Source organism: Gossypium arboreum, chromosome 7 (genome assembly GCF_025698485.1).
Source record: "Gossypium arboreum isolate Shixiya-1 chromosome 7, ASM2569848v2, whole genome shotgun sequence".
Classification (NCBI taxonomy): Eukaryota; Viridiplantae; Streptophyta; class Magnoliopsida; order Malvales; family Malvaceae; genus Gossypium; species Gossypium arboreum.
The window spans coordinates 11110470-11123750 of NC_069076.1; the positions used below are offsets into that span (position 1 = coordinate 11110470).

General features: G+C 36.1%; 1 non-coding gene across 1 annotated transcript; it reads right to left on the reverse strand.

Moving 5' to 3' along the window:
- Positions 1 to 1301: 1301 nt before the first annotated feature.
- Positions 1302 to 1408, reverse strand: LOC128295821 (small nucleolar RNA R71). Its single transcript, XR_008286370.1, has one exon. It is a non-coding gene; the product is annotated as a small nucleolar RNA R71 (small nucleolar RNA).
- Between the last annotated feature and the right edge of the window lie 11873 nt (positions 1409 to 13281).

Consider the following 13281-nt stretch of genomic DNA (forward strand, 5'->3'; position numbering starts at 1 on the left):
TGAAATGTGCATGCTCAATTTAGATCCTAACCCGATTAAATTGTAGGTTGCATAACATCCCTAACCAGACTCTATTATCTGCATAATTTTTAGATTTGTGTGATTAAACTGTTTCAAACTTAACACGTCCCTGTTACCTCACATGAATACTAAGAAACCCTTAGTAAATAAGGATCAGTAAAATACGTATTTACTAAGTAAAGGATTTTGAAAGGACCTAACATGGTTTCCAAACTCATGAAAGATCGAGTTGCCATGGAATGTGTTTCCGAATATTGATAAGCATGTTGATAATAATTTAAGTTTAATTTAAGTAATTGTCCTAGCTTATTTATGTTATAATTTTTGTTTATTGTGTTAATTCTGCTAAAATCTATCTCATTCATATAGTTTGCATACTTAGGATAAATTGCATTAGGGATCATTGCATTTAGTTTCATATACTTAATTTTTTATCACTTCTCAATTATATTGTTTTTATTTATCAAATTGTTAATACACTTTTACAAACTAAGTGACTTGGCACAAATACAATCCCTATGGAGGTAATAACTTGATACTTACTTATTACTTTATAACGACTATGTACATTTGCACAAACCCAAGTGTTACAAGTTTTTGGCGCCATTGTCGGAGATTGTCAACTGTTGCCATAGTCATTTCTGGTGAAATAATTTATTTTCAATTTGGTTATTTATGACAGTACTAACTTATTCTTTTTAATTTTGTAATCTTCTTTCTAGATGTTTATGAGCATAGATCAGATTATCGATTTACTCCCAGTAGACCTTGAAATTGAGTGAACTTTTAGACAAAGAAGACGTGAACGAATAGCTAAGAGACAGAATGAGATGGACCTTGGAAATCAAAATCAAGACCAAGGTAATGAAACCGAACATGTACGAAATCCTATCCTCATTGTCGATGATAGGGATCAATGCATTAGACAATATGCTGTGCCACTTTTCAATGAGTTAAATCCAGGAATTAGAAGGCTAGATATTGAGGCACCCCAATTCGAATTGAAACTAGTGATGTTTCAAATGCAACAAACGGTAGGCCAATTTTTTGGTATGCCCACAGAAGATCCACATCTCCACCTTCAATTGTTTATGGAGGTGAGTGACTCATTCAAGATAGCCGGTGTGACTGAAGAAGTACTGAGGTTAAAGTTCTTTTCGTACTCGTTGCGAGATCGAGCACAAGCATGGCTCAATTTATTGCCATCAAGTTTTATATCTACATGGCAAGAATTAGCAGAGAGATTTTTGGTTAAGTATTTCCCGCCTAGCAAAAATGCTAAGTTGAGGAACGAGATCACAACTTTCTAACAATTGGATGATGAGTCTTTGTATGAGGCTTGGGAATGATTCGAGGAGTTACTTCGTAAGTGTCCTCATCATGGGATTCCTTATTGTATCCATTTGGAGACATTCTATAATGGTCTCAATACATATACAAGATTGATGGTAGATGCTTCTGTGAATGGTGCAATTTTTTCTAAGTCTTATAATGAGGCTCATGAGATCATTGAGAGGATCGCATAACAAATATCAATGGCCAACAAATCAAACAACTTCAGGAAGACGTGTAGCTGGAGTTTATGAAGTCGATGTTCTTACATTGTTATCAACGCAAGTATTGTCTATTTCCTATATGTTAAATCAATTTACCACTAATGGTGCTAATAATTTTGTAGCTTAGCCACCAGCCCGTTTGAAGTAGTTTCCTGTGTGTATTGTGGGGAGGGTCATTCTTTCGAGAATTTCCCATTGAATCCCGAGTCAGTATCCTATGTGGGGAGCCAACATCAAAATAGGAGTGGACAAGGACCCCAGTCCAACTTTTATAATCCTTCATGGCATAATAACCCCAACTTTTCTTGGAGCAACCAAGGAAATGGACCAAACAACAACTTTATGCAACACAGACCCAACCAATCTTAGGGGCTTAATCAGCAAGCTCCAAAACCACCTCAAGCTAAATCATCAAATAGTTTGGAGAACTAGTTGAAAGCATACATGGCGAAGAATGACGCTTTGATCCAGAGTCAAGCAGCAACAATGAAAAATTTGGAAAACCAAATGGGTCAGTTAGCTACGGAGCTTCGTAATAGACCAAAAAGAACCTTGCCAAGCAATACTGAGAATCCAAGAAATTTGGATAAAAAAAATATCACGGCAGTGGCATTACGAAGTGGTAAAATTCTGGAACCTCGATTGATTGATGTTGAGGACAAGCCTGTTGAAAAGGGGGAAAGTCAACCAGCTGTTGACGTCCCTACATGAAAAGAGTCAGAATCTGTAAAGTCTGACAAGGTAAATCCTAACTTAGTGGATTCAAATACTTTAACATCTTCTTAAGATGTAGATTTACCTACTTAGAAGAGTTGTCCGGTTCAACCGAAAGTTCTATCACCTCCATATCCATAAAGATTGCAGCAACACAAGCAGAAACATGAGGTGCAATTCAAGAAGTTTTTGGATGTTCTGAAGCAATTACACATCAAAATTCCATTGGTGGAGGCTTTAGAACAAATTCCAAATTATGTGAAGTTTATAAAGGATGTACTATCCAAGAAAAAATGACTGAGTGAGTATGAGACTGTCTCTCTGACAAAGGAGTGCAGTGTGTTCCTGCAGAACAAGTTGCCATAGAAATTGAAGGATCCAGGAAGATTTATGATACCTTGTAACATTGGTGAATCTTATTGTGGTAAAGCTTTGTGTGACTTAGGAGCAAGTATCAACTTGATGCCTAAGTCTATTTTCAAGATGCTAGGGATAGGAGAAGTAAAACCTACAATTGTGACGCTTCAGCTAGTGGATCGATCTTTAACATACCTCAAACGAAACATCGAGGATGTTTTGGTAAGAGTCGATAAATTTATTTTTCCTACTAATTTTATTATTCTAGATTTTGAAGCAGATAAGGAAGTGTCAATTATCCTTGGAAGACCTTTCCTATCCACAGGAAGAACGTTAATTGATGTACAAAAAGGCGAACTCACCATGTGAGTTCAAGATGATTAGGTAACTTTTAACATTCTTAAAGCGATGAAATTTCCCGATCTGACAGAAAAGTGCTTAGTGATGGAAGAAATAGAAATCTTGATTTCTATGGAAAGCCATCTTGAAGAAGATCCATTGGAGAAAGCGTTAGGGTTTAACCCTTTGAAGGATGAAGAAGGTGAAGAAAACATGGCTGTGATGGAAGCCAACCTAAGGAATTTTATTCAATCCACACAGTTTGAACCGTTGAAGTTGGAAGTCAGAGAATTTGTGCAACCCAAATTGTCAATTGAAGAACCACCTACACTCAAACTAAAGGTACTTCCTTCCTATTTGAAATATGTTTATTTAGGTAATTGTTCTACTTTGCCTGTGATTATTTCAGCCGAACTGACAAAAGATCAAATGGAATAATTAATTTCTGTTCTAAAGAAATTTAAGAAAGCAATTGGTTGGACTATAGCTGACATTCGATGTATAAGCCCTTCATTTTGCATGCACAAAATTATTCTAGAGGAAGGTGAAAAAGCTCAAATTGATGGGCAAAAGAGGCTTAATCCTATTATGAAGGAAGTTGTGAGAAAAGAAGTGATCAAATGGCTAGATGCAAGAATCATCTATCTTATTTCAGATAGGTTGTGGGTAAGTCTGGTACAGTGTGTGCCGAAGAAAGGTGGAATTATGATTGTTAAGAATGAGCGTAACGGATTGATCCCAACAAGAACTATTAGTGGTTGGAGAATTTGTGTTGACTACAGAAAGTTGAATAAAGCCACTCAGAAGGACCATTTTTCGTTGCTTGTTATGGATCAGATGTTAGATCGACTAGTAGGCAATGAATTCTATTGTTTTTTAGATGGTTATTCAGGATATAACCAAATAGTTGTCTCTCCAGAAGACGAACATAAAACAACCTTTACTTGTCTGTACGGTATGTTTGCTTTTAGGCGAATGCCTTTTGGTTTATGCAATGCACCTGCAACATTCCAACGATGCATGACGACAATATTCACTGATATGGTTGAAAATTTTGTTGAGGTTTTCATGGATGATTATTCTATTTTTGGTAACACTTATGATATTTATTCAGTAATTTAGCTAAGGCACTGAAGAGATGCGAAGAGACGGATCTAGTCCTTAACTGGGAGAAATGCCATTTTATGGTTAAAGAAGGGATTGTCTTAAGGCAAAGAATTTCAAAGAAAGGAATTGAAGTCGACAAAGCAAAGGTGGACGTAATTGAAAGATTACCGGCCCCAATGTGAAAGGAGTCAGAAGTTTCTTAGGCCATGCCAGCTTTTACCGAAGGTTTATCAAAGATTTTTTGAAAATTTCTAAATCACTGTGTTCGTTGTTAGAGAAAGATACAGTGTTCGATTTCAACAAAGCATATTTAGAAGCTTATGAAGAGCTAAAAAAATGGTTAATCTCAGCCCCAATAATTATTACACCCTACTAGGGCACATCTTTTGAGTTGATGTATATGCAAGTAGAAAATATTAGTCTCAAAGGCTCGATAATGCATTATGGGCCTATCAAATAACATTTAAGACATCGTTAGGAATTACTCCTTATCGGCTGGTTTTTGGAAAGGCATGTCATTTTCCATTAGATTTGGAGAATAGAGCTCACTGGGCTTTGAAGAAATTGAACTTTGATATTAAACAAGCCGTTGAGAGAAGGATGTTACAACTAGATGAGTTGGAAGAGTTGAGGTTGTTTTCCTATGAAAATGTCAAATTTTGTAAACAAAGATAAGAAAGATGGCATGATAGTCATATACAACCTCGCGAGTTTAAAGAATGTCAGAAGGTTTTATTGTTCAAATCAAGGCTAAAGTTATTTCCTGGGAAGTTGAAATCTCGATGGAAAGGACCTTATACCATCTATCGAGTTTATCCTTATAAAGCTATCGAATTATATGACAATCACAGAGGTACACATAAAGTTAATGGTCAACGTCTCAAACATTGTTGGGATGGTGAAGTTGAGCGAGTTGAATCCTTGTTCAAATTAACAAACCCTTGGTTATTCACAAACTTGTTTTATAAATAAATAAATAATTAGGATTTATTTTCTTAATTTAGTACTTTTAGTTAATTTTGTCTAAGGAGATTGAAACTTAAGCGGGACCACTGTGACCCCTTCAACCTTTCCTGGAATTAATTTAATGTAATTTATTGAGAAGAAATTTTCTAATTAAGATTTAAAATTTCTTTTAGTTTCATTTGTTTCGTTTAAATTTTAAATTTTTATGTTAATAAAGGGGGTCAAATTTGGCCCAAGTACTAATCAGTTTCTTTAGTAAGATACAGTCTAAATTTAAGGCCCAAGACAGCAAAAAGAGGAAAAATTCCACACCTATTGCCGCCACTTCCATTGCTTGTCGCCCAGGTAACCTTAATGTAGCTAAGTTTTTGATACATGTTGCCCTAAATTTTTCCTATAATCTACTATTTTTCATATCCCTCAAAGCAATTTGCTTAAACCCCAAAAAATTCCTAAACTTTTCTCTTGTGCCGTCAACCTCAAATCCTGAAAGAAACCCTAGTTCTTTTCCCCTTTGTCGAAATCTCCTATTTTTGCCGCAAAGAAATCGCCAGGGCATCAATGTCGCTATCGCACGTAGCCGTTATCACCATCGTACACCACCATTGTTGCCGCATGTTAACTTCACCGCCGTAACCTCTTCACCATCGCAAGGTTTGCCAAGCAAGTCCTACCCACTTGTCGATTTCTCTTCTTCCCCTGTAAGCAGAACTTTGCCGAATTTTTGAGAAAATACCATGTCTCGTAAAAGAACTGGATCGTCAAAGACTACTCTTGAAAACCTGATTGTGATCAAGCGGGAACGATTTTGTGATGCTCGTTCACTTCCCGATGATGAACTAGTTCAAAATTCTATGCAAGCTTGACCATACAAGATGCCACTGAGGTCATTGTTCAGAAGAAAAAGGTACCTATTAACTCTAAGTCCATAAATGATTTGTTTAACTTACCTGATGTTGAAGAAGATGAGTACTACCCTTTGATCAACAACATTAATAGGGATTTTCTTCAACAAGTGCTTGATGTTGTAACAAATTCGGGATCCCAATGGATTATAAGAAAGTATGGGAGCCATTCTTGCTGAAGGGAATACCTAAAACCAGTAGCAAAGGTATGGTTTTATTTTCTTCGCTACAATTTCATGCTTATCTCACACAGTTCCACCATCTCGATGGAATGAATGCTCTTGTTATACACAATCTTGACAGAAAAGTCCATTAATGTTGGGAAAATTATTCTCAAAGAGATTTATGACTGTGCTAAAAAGAAGACAGGAAGTGCTTATTTCCCATCATTAATCACTTCACTTTGCTTAAGGGCTCATGTTAAAACACAAGAGAATTTGAAGGGGCAATATGTCCAAGGGTGCATTACAAGTCATGATCTAGAAAGGTTAATAGAGAAAGTGCATGAGCTGAATCAAGGTGAGCAAGAAGAACCAACTGAGCCAAGTACTGAGGAGTCAATGAACAAAATTGAAACTGAATCAGTTTCAAACACTGAAGAAGAAGAATATGATAACGAACAAGTTAAAGACCTTGAACCAAGGGTTGAGCCAGAAGAAGAACCAGTCAAGCTAAGTGTTGAACCTGAATATACAACTCCCTTGCTGACTTCTGTATGTACTTCAAGGAAATCAGTGTTGTCAATGTTGATGGATATGTGCAAGTTCATGCACAATCAGCAACAAAATTACTGGAAATATAAAAAAATTAGAGATGATTCTATTCGAAATACTTTAAAAATATCTTTAACACTTTTGTTCCTGAGTTCCCAGATGCAATCTTTGAGACATGGATAGACAATACTGATTATACAAGCGGAGAAGGAGCTAAAGAAGACAAGGGGAATGAGTCAAAAGAATAAAAGGGAGAATTCTTGTCTTTTTATTTATTTATTTTAGGTCTTTAGGAATTTGTTTCTTTAGTAACTAGGATTTAATTTCTGCAAAATAAAACATAGCAAGCATGAATAAATGCTTGGATTATGAGGAAAGACTTGGTATGTAAGCAGTCTTAATGACACCTCTCTTTTTTTTAACCTTACCTGGTGTTTAGTTTTCATTCATTACTTTGTTCTTGCAATGAGGACAATGCTTCTTTTGAAAGGGGGGTAAGACAAATAATTGCTGCTCAAATTTTCAAGTATGTTTCAATTATTTCTTTCATGAGTATGTTTTAATAAATGAATGTTTAGAGAAATTATTTGTTAATAAGATAGCTTGTATGCAAGCATGAATGATGATTTTATCTAAATAACTGTATGTTATCATGAAGAACAAAATGATTGTATGATCTCAGTCTTCGGTAATGTTTTCCATGAAAACTTTGTTTCTTTTGAGATTAGACATGCATGAAGGTTTATATCTTTAAAATTGACTTAATAACTTTCTTGAGGCGAAATCCTATGAGACATAAAAATATAAAATGATATAGGCACCATTTTCTTTGGATCGTTTGAGCCTTTTCAAGCCCACCTTATGATATTAGACCCTTGAAACTAAAATTTTGAGCTTAAAGACCTGTTTATTGCAATGAACCTACATTACATGCCACATTACCATCTTTGTAAGTTATCCTAATTTTGTGCACCTATCTTAACTTAAGTTGTCTTGGTAATCAACATTTGAGGAAATTTTCATAAAGATGTATGTGCTCATGGTTATAAAAAAAAGGGCGAAGAAAAGTTTGCTCAGTCTTCAAAGAGGAAAAAAATGTATGAGCTTAAGTTCAAAATAAGTTTGGGGGCGTTCCAAAGGTTCACGTAAAGAAAAAGGTTCTATTACGAGAAAACCAAGGCAAAGTTAAAGGTTAAGATCTTGAAACCGAAATATCCCATCTTTTAAAATCCCTACCTTTGACCGAGCCCTATTACAACCTTATAAAAGACCTATTGATTTAATGATTATGTTACCTACATTAGTGGAGAGGAAGTCCTAAGTTCAACATATGAAGATTATAAATAAGCTTTACGATTGTTTTGCTTGATTGATGAGAAATTATGTTGAATGAAAGAATATTATCTATGGCTGTGACGTATATACATACTATGATTCATGTTAGCATACCTTGAAACTTAGTATAAAATTTTCAAAATGGTTGCATATGAATTACTAGTTAATGAAGAAGATCGATGAGCATGAATTTATTAATACATGATTATGGGGCAATGATTGATGCTGCTTACACTTTTAGCAATTTTTCTTTAGCGAGACCTTGTGCTGTGCATGAACATTACTCGGGACGAGCAATTATTTAAGTTTAGGGGTGTATAAACTGAAAAATATATAGGATTTTTCCTATATAAATGATCACCTCTTTACTTATATTTGTTGTTAAAACCAAGTAATTGTTTAATAAATTAATGAAATATGTGAAAATATGAAAACAGGACATAGAAATTATTAAAATGTGATTTTATGCTTTATTATATAGTTTTCATGCATAAAATGGATTATTTTATATTTAATTCAGCATATTATATTTTATGACATAAAGTGGGCCATGCATGATTAAATTAAATAATAAAATATAAAATTATATTTAATAATTAATTTTAAAATATTTTATTAATAATTTGGGTTTTAATTAATTTAATTAAGTTGGTAAATTTTAAATCTTTGGTCCTCTAACTTATTGATTTATTTTTGGATAGGTGTGAGAGCTTTAATTTGATTACAAAACTGTCCAAATGGAAGGCCAAGTCAACCGAAAATTCAGCTGAATATGGAGGTTCATAGACCATCTTTTTTGGTTTAATTACACAAGGTCCTTGAAGAGTTGAAGAAATCAGAGATTTTCCCGAAGATTTGCTAGTGACCGAGTCTTAGTCCTGAGTTGTTGTGGCACTCAAATTGACCAAGAATCAAGCAACATCAGCCACATTCCCTCAATTCATGGCCAGCCACCCTTGGAAGGTGTTTTGAAAGGTGGACACTCCTATTTTTAGCAAACTAGCTCCAATGCCTCACCTATAAATAAGAGCCCTTTTCTCACTTTTTCAATCATCCCTCATCCCTCATTCATCCCTCACTCATTCAGCATTCTATCCTCTCTCAATTCTCTTAGCTTTCTTAGTCCTCACACCTATCATCATCTTGGAATAAAGATTTTGAGCAAATTAGCCTCTTAAAGAACCCTTGGTCAGCTACCTTGGGGAGCCATCAGCAAAGGAGCAAAGCGAAGGAACGAAGGAGTCCTCATCAGTCAGAGTCTTAGGTGACATCCACTCTGAATTGGGTTTAATCTTTCTTACTTTAATTTAATTCAAGAATGTTTGCTATGTGTTCTTTGTTCTGGTTTACAACAACAATGATAGCTTAATTTCATTTAAGCTAGGATGATTGTTTTGATTTAATAATAATTATTTGATTCATGCTTATAATATCTGTGCCTCAATAAATCATGTTTTCAATTAAAATCAAGTCTATATTTCGTTCATAGGTGATTGAAATGCACCTGAATTAGCTGAGAGATCCTAACTAGACGATGGCTAATGGACGCATAATTGAAACGTGCATGCTCAATTTAGATCCTTAACCGATTAAATTGCAGGTTGCATAACATCCCTAACCAGGCTCTATTATCTACATAGTTTTTAGATTTGTGTGATTAAACTGTTTCAAACCCAACACGTTCATGTTACCTCACACAAATACTAAGAAACCCTTAGTAAATAAGGATTAGTAAGTAAAGGATTCCGAAAGGACCTAACGTGGTTTCCAAACTCATGAAAGATCGAATTGCTATGGAGTGTTTTTCCGAATATTGATAAGCATGTTGATAATAATTTGAGTTTCATTTAAGTAATTGTCCTAGCTTATTTATGTTATAATTTTTGCTTATTGTGTTAATTCTGCTAAATTCTATCTCATTCATATAGTTTGCATACTTAGGATAAATTACATTAGGGATCATTGCATTTAGTTTCATATACTTAATTTTTTATCACTTCTCAATTATATTGTTTTTTTTATAAAATTGTTAATAAACTTTTACAAACTAAGTGGCTTAGCACAAATACAATCCCTGTGGAGACGATAACTCGATACTTACTTGTAATACCCTTACGACCGAATCTGACGTATCACATCAAAGTGCATTCTAAAACTTGAACTTGTTGGTGAAAACTGTTTTTGAGTAAAAACCCATTTAGTATTTATTGCTTGAGAAAACTTGGTGATTTCCGTTATTACATCTAAAGTTAACTTATCAAAAGTTTGTTATTACTGATTTCATAATCCGTTTAAAACAGCAGAAGCTTTACTAGTTGAAAGCCTTAAGGTTAAAAATGCCAGTTTTTCTTTGAAAACATTATTATTGTGAAGACTCAATGTTCTTACTCTAGCAATTTAAAACACGAAATCAAAAGCCCGATAAAAGTTAAAAAATTCCCCAAATGGCCTTATTACATAATTAAAAACCCAAATATAAAATTTTTGAATAAGTTAAGTCATCATCAAACAATCTGCATCAAGTGGCACCTTTGAGTCCCTCGCGGCTCCAAATCATCTAAGGCTGGGGATTTGCTGCACAGTTTAAAAGAAAGGTGAGTTTACGAAAAACTCAGTGTGTAATCCCCTACCAATCAAGCGATGCAAGTGCATACAAGATGGCGATTGGGCTGAGCCCTATTCGATAATAGATCAGCCTAGGCCTTAGCCCTATACATAGATGGTGTGGGCCTAATCCCTAAACAGTAATAGCACAGCGCAGGTATGCAACCCATCCCAATCCAACCAACACACCACCTGTACCAACCAATACACCACCTGTACCAACCAATACACCACCCATACCAACCAACACACCATGTGGGGATTAAATCGACCCACCCAGCTAGCACACCAATATCACAGTGAAGCTACTAACAGTAACGCAGCAAAGCTGCTAATAAAAGTAAACGTGGTCTAGCCACTAATATCAGAATACGTGGCAAAGCCACCAGAACAGTAAAACGTGGCAAAGCCACTTGTACAGTACTTCCTCCGAATCAGAATCCCAACCTAATGTAAAATGTCAAGTCATAAATATTATGTGTATGCAAGATTTCATACTCAGATATAGTCATGCATATATCATACGCTCATCACTCAACCTACCTCTAGGGTATAATGGTCATTTCCATCCGTTAGGGTTAAAATAGTAATTTTACCCCTCAAGGGTATTTTGGTCATTTAACTACTTTTAAGGTCTCAGTACAGATAACGACCCTTTAAAAGGTCTGCAGTCATCTCAAACGACTCAGATAACCCGTATGGCCCAAGAAGTGTAAATGGGCCCGAGGCTCATTACTCGGCCCAAGTGGGCCCACATGCTCGTATGGCCCAAACAGCCCAATTTTAGTTATGACTTTGCGGTCCCATAGCCCACTCCATTATTTGTCACTTATCGTAAACTTTATTCGTGTGGTCCCCACGACCCATTGGGCCCACACGGCCCATCTCAGTCCAAAGAGCCCATAACGGCCCAAGCTCATAAAAACGCTCGTGGCGGCCTCTACAGTCTGTTGTCCCTGATTTGCAGGCTCAGTTTACCACACGGGTGTTTGCACACTCGTGAGGCCTCAAATGCCGAAGTTTCAACTTTTCAACTTTTTGGCTTTTGCCGATTCACAACAACGTAATGGTGTGAATACACACCATTGTTCATCGTTTTGGTAGTAGCAACAGTTTGGGTTTACGTTTACAATCCTTTTTGGAGAGGAAAACAACAATCACCACGCTGCCAACCTAAATCCAAAATAATGATCCAAAGTCAGCTTTTAGTTACTTGGATTAGCCATTTTCTTATTATTTCTTAATTCCCAACATAATATACTGCTTACCTTGATAGCACAAGTAGTGTTCAAACCACCCTTAACCCACAATCACCCACTTATTGGCAACGATCTGCATTAAGGTCCACTTTGTTACACAACCTTAAATATAATCAACTTTAACCATGTGAGCTTCTTACCGAAACAAGGACTAAGAGAGGAGAGCAACAGTATTCGGCTTTTCCCAACATAAACTACAAGCACACGATACCACGAATGCATCCCTTAACAATAATCGATAAAAAGAAAGGGATTAGGGAGAAAGACTATTATAGTAGAGCAAAAAGAAAGAGAAGTGGCACAACTGTGAACCCACATATTGGAGATAGCAATAACAAGGCTCAGCTAATGCTAGGATTTCGGCAATCCAAGAGGAAACTCAGTTACCTTGATCAAGCAGGGAGAGATTTGGCTAGGCAAAAGAGCATTCGGCTAGCTCAGAGAAAGGCCCAAATGAGTCGAAAGGGAGAGGAGGCAAGAGGGATTCAGTCAAGGCTCCAAGAGGGAAACACAGTTAAGAGTAAGAGGGCCAAAGAAGAGTGTGACAAGGAGAAAAGAGAAATGGATATTAGAGAAAGGAAGAATTCGGTCAAAGACTTAGAAGAAAAGAGAGAAGAAGGTCATGTCATTCGGCACAAAGTAGAATAAAAGAATGAAATGAAGATAAGGAAATTTGGCTTAAATCCTGAAAGGCACGGAAAGAGATCGGCACAAGGGAGAATGGTACCAAAAATGTCAAAAAGAACAAAACCCAAAATAGAAGAGGAGGAGTTTGGACCCTACTCTCACACTAATTGTCAAAAATGCACTCCCAAAACACCCTTAGTCGAATTTGCACCCACAAGCACCCCCATTCGACTACAACTCCTTCCAATTTGAATTCCTTGAAAATCTCGAAGATTTTCTCCCCTTATCTATCCTTGATATCCTCCATAACAACCTCATGACTCATTCAAACTCTCCACCACCAAAGTTTAAACCCAACACCAACTTTGCCGTCCCTTGGTAGCAAAATAAATGCTCCTTGCTTGCCATGGGATTCGAACCCATGCCTCCTTTAGATGACCCACACACTACTTGACACTAAGCCACAAGGCTTTTTGTGACATAAAATCCCACACACTTAAACATAAATCCTAACCGCTAACAGTCAGTCTCCCTTAAGAATAAAACTAAAAATTTTGCCAAGGCCCAGACTCGAACCTAGGCTTCCTAAACACTCCCAAACACACCCAAATCACTAATCCAATAAAGCAAACATGAAATTTGTGTCAAAGCATGCAAAATTATAGACCCTACATTATTGGGCCGTTACAAATCTACGCTCCTTAAAAAAATTTTAGCCCCAAAATTTACCTGGTCAGAATAAGTGAGGGCATTGATGTCGTATCACCTCTTCTGGTTC